This window comes from Apium graveolens, chromosome 9 (assembly GCF_009905375.1).
Source record: "Apium graveolens cultivar Ventura chromosome 9, ASM990537v1, whole genome shotgun sequence".
Taxonomy (NCBI): domain Eukaryota; kingdom Viridiplantae; phylum Streptophyta; class Magnoliopsida; order Apiales; family Apiaceae; genus Apium; species Apium graveolens.
The window spans coordinates 151,338,161-151,346,481 of NC_133655.1; the positions used below are offsets into that span (position 1 = coordinate 151,338,161).

General features: G+C 38.3%; 1 non-coding gene across 1 annotated transcript; it reads left to right on the top strand.

Annotated features, from left to right (window-relative positions):
- Positions 1-1,749: 1,749 nt before the first annotated feature.
- On the top strand, positions 1,750-1,856 carry LOC141688429 (small nucleolar RNA R71). Its single transcript, XR_012561872.1, has one exon. It is a non-coding gene; the product is annotated as a small nucleolar RNA R71 (small nucleolar RNA).
- The last annotated feature ends 6,465 nt before the right edge of the window (positions 1,857-8,321 follow it).

An 8,321-nucleotide genomic window follows, 5' to 3' on the forward strand; every position in this document is an offset into this window, starting at 1 on the left:
TCATCTTCAATAACTGATTCCCCTATTAAGGATCTCTCTAAGGTATCTGACTTTGGCAATTTCTCAAGCTCCCAATTCACGATAGAGTCATCCCGCTTTACTTTAAAGCACTCCTATTTATCTATGGGTAACTTTATTTCCTTGAACACATTAAAAGTGACCTTCTGATCTTGAACCTTCATCATAAGCTTTCCTTTTTGCACATCGATCATAGTTCGGCCGGTAGCCAAGAATGGTCTTCCCAAGATGATGGGAATCTTCTCATCTTCCTTGAAATCCAGAATTACAAAATCTGCAGGGAAGATGAGTTTATCCACCTTAATCAAGACATCCTCCACTATACTTCGTGGATAAGTGATGGTCCGATCGGCCACCTGTAAGGACATGTTTGTTGGTTTTGGCTCAGGAAAACCAGGTTTCTTGAAGACAGATAAGGGCATCAGATTGATGCTAGCTCCCAAGTCATATAAACACTTTTCGAAAGAGAAGTTTCCAATGGTGCAAGGTATCGTGAAGCTTCCTGGATTTTTAAGCTTAGGAGGTAGTTTCTGACAGCACAGCACTGCACTCTTCCGTTAGAGCAACAGTTTCCAACTCCTCAAGTTTTAGCTTCCGACATAGAATACCCTTCATGAACTTAGCATAGCTCGGCATCTGTTCTAGAGCTTCAGCAAAAGGTATGTTAATGTGCAAATTCTTGAAAACCTCCAAAAACTTGGCAAATTACTTATCGAACTTCTGCTTCTGAAGTCTTTTACGATATGGCGGAGGTGGGTAGACCTGTTTATCCCCTGTATTACCCTCAGGAGGATTGCTTTCAACATATTTCTTCTTCGGTTCCTCCTCGGCATCCTTCTGCACCACTTTTTCAGCTACAATCTCATTTTCTGGAATTGGAAAAGGTGCAGATGCACCTGAATTCTGAACAGAATTTTCAGAATCTTCGTCTTGCTGAATTTGGGGGCTCGTGACCTTTCTAAACATTAATGTGATTGCCTTCAATTGCTCCTTGACTTCCCTCTTGCCTGGATTAGCTTCGGTATCACTAGGAAGAGTTCCTGGTTGATGGTTCAACAAAGCATTGGCAATTTTCCCCAGAGTCTTGATAGAAACTGCTTGGCTTTTGCACATAAGCCTCAACTCCTCCAATTCAGATTTTTCATTAGTAGATTGACCTGCACTTCCATGCGGTTGATATTGAACTTGGAGTTGTTGTCTTGGTGCATACTGTTGTTGAAAACCAGGAGGGTTGAATTGCTTTGCTCCAAACTGCTAATAAGGTTGTTGTACCACATTCTGGTTGTTGCTCCAGCTGAAGTTAGGATGGTTGCGCTTGTTAGGATGATATATGGCAGAAACTGGTTGCTGCGACCTCTGAAAGTTGCTCACAAACTGAGCTGATTCACTAGATATGGCACACTGCTCCGTCTCGTGTACAGCTACACAAAGCTCACAAACACTAGTGATCTGATTAACTCCATAGTTAGCCAAAGAATCCACTTTCATTGTTAACACCTTTAGCTGAGCAGCTATAGCCGTGCTGTATCCACCTCCAGAATTCCTGCTACCTTGTCTTGAGGTAGAGTCTGAGTTGGGTTCTGATATTCATTAGCAGCCATCAATTCAATTAGCTCATAAGCTTCATTATAGCTCTTAGCCCATAAGGCTCCACCTGATGCTGTATCGAGCATGGGTATGGACTGTGCTCCCAAACCATTATAAAAGCAATTGATAATCATCCAATCAGGCATTCCATGATGAGGACACTTCCTAAGCATCTCCTTGTAGCGCTCCCAAGCTTCACATAAAGATTCTCCCGATTGCTGCGCAAATTGAGTAAGAGTGTTCCTGATTGCAGCTTTCTTCGCCATAGGGAATAATTTAGTAAAAAACTTATGAGCAAGATCCTCCCAAGTAGTGATAGAACCTGCTGGTAGAGAATATATCCAACACTTAGCTTTATCCCTCAGAGAAAAAGGGAAAAGTCTTAGCTTCACAGCATCTTCAGAAATATTGTTGAACTTGAACGTGTCACAGATCTCGATGAAATCTCTAATGTGCATATTGGGATCTTCCTTTAGAGAACCCCCAAACTGGAATAAATTCTGCACCATTTGAATTGTGCCAGGCTTAATCTCGAAGGTATTAGCCGCGATGGCTGGCCTGACAATGCTCGATTGAATGTCAATGATCTTTGGTTGAGAATACTCTTTCAAAGCTTTCGTTGTCGCTGCAGGATCTTCCATTGTAATGACTATTTCTTCTTATTCACTTTCTTCTTCAACTTTATTAACTTCTTCAAGAACTTTTTCCACTTCTTCAATAGTTTCCTTAAGAGATTAAGAACGTGTTCGCATACACGCTCTCTCGAGTACCTGAAACACAAACAAGTAAATCGTGAAAGTAAAAGAATTCGAGTCAGTGAACTTTAACGACCACTGATGTCAAGCACATACACTAAAAATTAACACCGAGTCCCCGGCAGCGGCGCCAAAAACATGTTCGCAGTAATTCAAATGCGAAAATACACGCAAGCGTACGTGATCACAAGTAGTATAAGATATAAGTCAAGTTTGTTCCCTCGGAGAATCGCTTTAGGTTAAGTTCAGATTATGCACCTATGCAACAATGTATGATTGTCATTCAATGCTAAGACAAGTAACAATTTGAGTTTTAATTTAACTAAGAGATTATACTAAATAACATTAACTAAGAGAATTAAGATCGAATTACTTATATCAGAATAAATATGGGATTCTAACTTCATTAAATACTTCATTCAAAGTTATGTTCTTTAACCCTAGCATGTGATGGCGATGACAACTAATCAGATAACAAGAAATTAGTATACGCTAACTTTTGTTATACGTAAACCCTACTATCAAACATCCACAATTAAGATAGAATTTGAATGGACACCAATTATGCTTAGTCCCTATATGTCTATAATGATTGAAAACATAATGGTTTAAGAACAAGTTATCTATCGTGATTACATAGGGTGAATAAGATGGTTAAAATTGCCCACAAATTATGCATGTCACTTCATACATAAATCTATGCTACCATGGCAAGTTCTAAACCTCTATATTCACTCTCGCTTAAATAAAGATTAATAAACAATCCTAGATGTCAGCTACGCATCAAAGATGAATAAGCACAACCAAACTAGGAAATCATAAATCACCATACACTAAAGATTACAAAAACAATTAACTATTAAAATCCATAGATAAATCCGTTAGAGCCCCATGACAACAATTAGTTCATAATCGAACTCATCGTCACCATGGGTTCCAATGAAAACATGATAATAAATAATATAAGAAGACTAGGGTTTAAAGACAAATCGAAAACAAGCATCAATGTATCAACTATATGGAAGAATACAAAAGTCTTCTTCTCCGTATCCGTATTGTGCTCTCTAGGTCTTCTTATTGCTCTCCCATCACTCTTTGTTGTTAAAAACGTCTTTTTATTGGTTTAAATAGGCACCCAGATGACCTAGGCCCTCAAATTCTTCGATTTCAAGTAGAAACAGGATTCTGGACAAAAAGGTCACGCGGGCGCGAAGGTTTGTGGCACGGGCGCGCTGGAATAGTGATATTTGGGGCTTGGGCGCGCAGCTCCTGGTGCGGGCACGCAGCTCTTTTGGATTTTTGGCTGCAATTCTTCTTTTAGCCATAACTTGAGTTCTGTTCATCGGAATTTAACGATTCAACTGCCCAAGCGAAGATAACGATACTATCTATAATTTGAGAATGGCCTAGACTTCAAAATATGATTTCTTATCAGCATAAAATCTTTGTAAATCCCTTTCCTCCTACGTTTGATGGCCTGCAATTCCATTACACAAAAACACATCAAAAATACCACACATTTGAGTCCAAAACACCAACTTAAGCCGATAATAAAGTTTTCCAAGTAGATATAAAATCCACTTATCACCTCTAAAGTGAAATTAGTGGCCTATCAGTAACGAGTATCCCGATTCTACAATAGGAAGGTCAAGGTATGACCGCTGAAAGTTGGCAACTTAGTGTTAAGAAAGCCTTGCCCAATACGAAGATAGCTAGCCGGGGACTTTTCGGAGCTAATTGGAAAGGATCGTATGATGTCTGAGCAGTGCTTTGAAAGGAACGTATTATCTTGAAGACTTTAATCGAAAGCTTATTCCTCGAGCTTGGAACGTGAAACATCTGCGGGAATATTTTCAATAAGGTGCGACTTCGTCTCCTTGCTTGCTTATGGTAGGGCTTAACCTAAATAGTACTAGTAACAATAAAATTCCTCCCAACCTAGGGCGTAGTGTATGTACTGTCTCACTTAGTGTTAGTTGAAGGATGTTTATTTTCGTTTGTTTTCCTTATTCCCCAGCAAGAAATAGCGTTTCTTGGGACTAGTGTGATTTTTTGCACCAGAGCACATTATTAATTTCATATATTCAAGATTGTCAAGAATAACTTCCGGACACGCAAAAAGGTGCAAGGCCTCCCGAATGAGGCACACACCTCCTAGGGCACACCCAAAGGAGGCCTTTCCTTAAAGGGAGATTATTGAAAATATCTTATTTTGTTTACAAGATCACTTGTTGGTCAGTTTTTATAAGATTAGAATAATCTAAGGCAAGAGTGGAAGAACAGCATGTGGCAAGGCACGTAATATGAAGTGTAGATGCAAAGTGCGATAGATAAATAGACCCGTACAAATTACAAGGATTTTACATGAGCCCACACATTGAATAAATATCATTGTAGAAGTTATAGTATTATAGAAGTCATAAGAAAATATATGTAAAGGAGTACAAGACGTAGAGGGCCTAAAGGGAGCACCTCCATAAGAATGGAGGGTCTAACAAGCACACCCCTACTCTTGGGACGGAGAGAAGACAGTCATTGTAAGGAAATGTTGTGGTGGGAGAGGCATCACTTGCAGGAACAATACCATCCTGGGGAGCGTCGGCACCTGTCGCCTCAGCGATAACTCCTACCACACCTTCTGCAGTGACAGGTGAGCGCAAAGCTTGAGAGTAGCGGTGATCAAGTTCTAAAGTGAACCTCCTAGAGGCTATGGCATCAATATTGTCCCTCTTGAAGTCGATGATGAATGACAATGTCTTTGTATCAAAGGAGCTGTAATCATAGCTAGGATAACACCAAAACCCTTCTCAATACCTGTGTCGTAGATCTTCATCTTCTACTCGTTCCATTCAATCCACTGATCCTCTCGCAACTTGTCAACCTAAGTTTGAAACTCACACTATTCGACAAGGATTGAATCCCAAGAATCATGCATATTATAGATAAGCTGACCCTCCCGCTTCAGCTCCTTCGCTTGTTCAGCAATGACAACATCCTTATATTTGATCTCCTTCCTCAGTTTAGCCTCCACGGTATTAGCACGAGAAATCAAGCTATTCCGCTCTGCTTCAAGGGTCACAAGGCGATTCCTATCCTTTGGAGCCTCGGAAGCATCCTCCAAGGAGTGGGTATAGTAGTTGTGTGGTAGCTATAACTCTCGCAAGATTTTTTTTAGCCAGTGCTAATCTCCTCAAAGAAGCTCATGCCTCATTTTCGAGGAATGATACAACTAAAAAACCAAAGTGAGATTCCACTTGGGAGGAAGAAGAGGAAGCTTTTGGCTTCTTCGGAGCACCGCCTCTCCCTTCGGCTCTTATGCGCTTCGGAGAAGGAATCGAAAGTTCTTGAACAACCTCCATAAGGGGAGGAATAGGGCACGTCGTTTGCTGCAGTGTTGACTCCGTAGTATTTTTCTCGGGTATTTCTTTCTCATAAGAAAGACAAAATTTGAAATATTTAAGAATCCGAGGAGCCATACCTGCAAGCAAAAAATGAGAGAACTCAATACGATATATGTAAGTAAAGTATGACATACATCAGGAATATATAAAGGAATGAAGCATGTGTAAAGCCATAAGCAAAGCAAGCAAAAGAGATGACGATCAAAGCTGAGTGATAGAGAACTCCCAACCTACGGTTGGGCTCCGTAAAAGAGTGGGGAGGCATATGCGAGTTGTCATCTAACTGTGGGAAAGAAAAGAAAAAAAAGGTTTGGACGCGCCATGACTCCAAAAAAAAATCATAATATATTTTGAAGGAGTTAAAGAATGCTCCAACGAGGAAATGAAGTCCGTAACTCGGGCTCTAGGAAGTTGCAGGCACGCCCCATAGAAACCGAAGGCTGCGACCTGCGAACCCAATGGCTTCAGGCGCGCCCACTGAAGGGAAGTGCGGGGGTCGCGACCCGAGAGACCTAGGGCGTTCCCCCATGTGTGGAATAGGTGGAATTCTTTCCCTAATTTTCAAATTCAAGCTACTAACATCATTGATGGGCAAATTGATGCTTCTACAAGATCAAAGAGTTATACATACATCCTATACAAACACAAACACACACAAAATACACGGAAGAAACATGAAGTTCAAGAAGTTTACCATTTTTAGTTCTAGTAATAAACATGGTAAAAGTCGATAAGAGAAACATGGGAATGTACCCTGGAGCAAGTATGATGAAGAAATTGAAGCAAGAATGGAGATAGAGCCAAGGAAGAATCAAATCCAAGCTTCTTGAGTTTTTAGAGAAGATAGGTTCTATGTTTTGAGGAGATAAAAATTAAAAGTGGGAGAGATAGACTTATAAAGGAGAAAAATTCAATTTTTTTGAAATTTGAACCCCCGGAATAATGTAATATCCGGTATATGATGTGTAATATCTGGGATATATCGTGTAATTTTTTTGCTAATAATAAATATTCTTTATTTATTTTGTGATTATTCTGTGAATTATCTGTTAAGTGGTATATGTGTTTGGATATTTGAATATGATAAAATTTGAGTATTTTAATATTTATATGTCCAAAATAAAGTATAGATAATTGTCATATCTCTCTATTAATTTTTATGTTGTTATATGATTTTAGAAAAGATTTATGGATTTAATAAATTATTTTTCCGAGTATTTATAAACTATTTTGTATAATCGGGAACCAACCGACTTCAACCGTTTTTACATTTTTACAACCCGAAATTTTTCGGAAAACTCCTTCCTAACCTAATTGCAATATTCCGAGCATTTTCCATGTTTTGACTTTTTCGATCAGGAGTACGGTTTTCCCCGTGCGGGTCCCGGCACAATATTTTCGATACAAAATTCATTTCGGTAAATCGATAAAACTCGTACTTTTGAGAAACGGGATCTTTTTATTAAACTATTATATTATCTTCTCGTAATACGTGTAATCAAATTACTGAGACCAAGATCGCAGTTACAAAATGTATAGATTTGGATAATTATCCTAAAACCGGTACTGTTTTGTATCTGTTTTCTCAAATAAACGTACTATTTTATATCCGATATGATCCAACGGGGTACTAATATTCCGTAAATATAAATAGCCGTTACCATATTTTATTTTGTACTGAAAATCATTTGCAAACAGTTAAATATATAATTTTACAGAGAAAAACCCAAAATTCATATAAGTTTCTGAGAATCAAACAAGCTTTTGGAGGTGTTATCGAACTCTGTTTGGAAAGCTTGAGTATTCAAAACGAAGGTCTTGAGGTGTACTATCAAAATCAAAAAGCTTCATAACTACAGAATCAAAAGTTTACTTTTCTATATTTTTTAATTTCGAATTATTTTGAATTAAAATATGAATTTTTGTTTGAGATGTTGTTTGTATGATTTGATTATTGCATGTTGTAGATCTTTTCTTCCTGATCATTTTGGTATATCATATGACTGATTTGGAGTTCAATAACATGTTCAAAATTGAGTTTAATTTTCGAATTTTAAAATTAGGGTTTATAACCTATATGAATTTTTCAATTGAAATTAAGGGTTTCTGTTCTAGGGGTTATTAGATTGTTTGGTTGGTATGGATTTGTACAGCTTGAAAAGAGGAATCGATTGGTGGTGGTCTCGTCAACAGACGATACAGAAATCGAGATGGCAAAAGCAAGAAAGAACTCGTCGTCCGACGAGTTTTCTTCGAGTTATTCCAGCCAACTCAGGGGTTATCTGTGTGATTTGATTGCAGGATTGTGTTCCTTGTGATTTATAGATGTGATCTGGAGCTTTTGGAGGTGTGACGGTACCAGAGACGAGTTCTCCGGCGAACCCTTCGTTTTTCGGTGGGGAAGACTGCAAAATTGCAGTTTAGCCCCTATTCTTTTAAAACCGATTAACTTTAGTCCCTATAGTTAAATATCATATTTTTATTTATTTTAATTATAGAAATTCGATTTTAATTATTAAATATTTAAAAATTATTATTTTAATTTCCAAAAATAATTTTT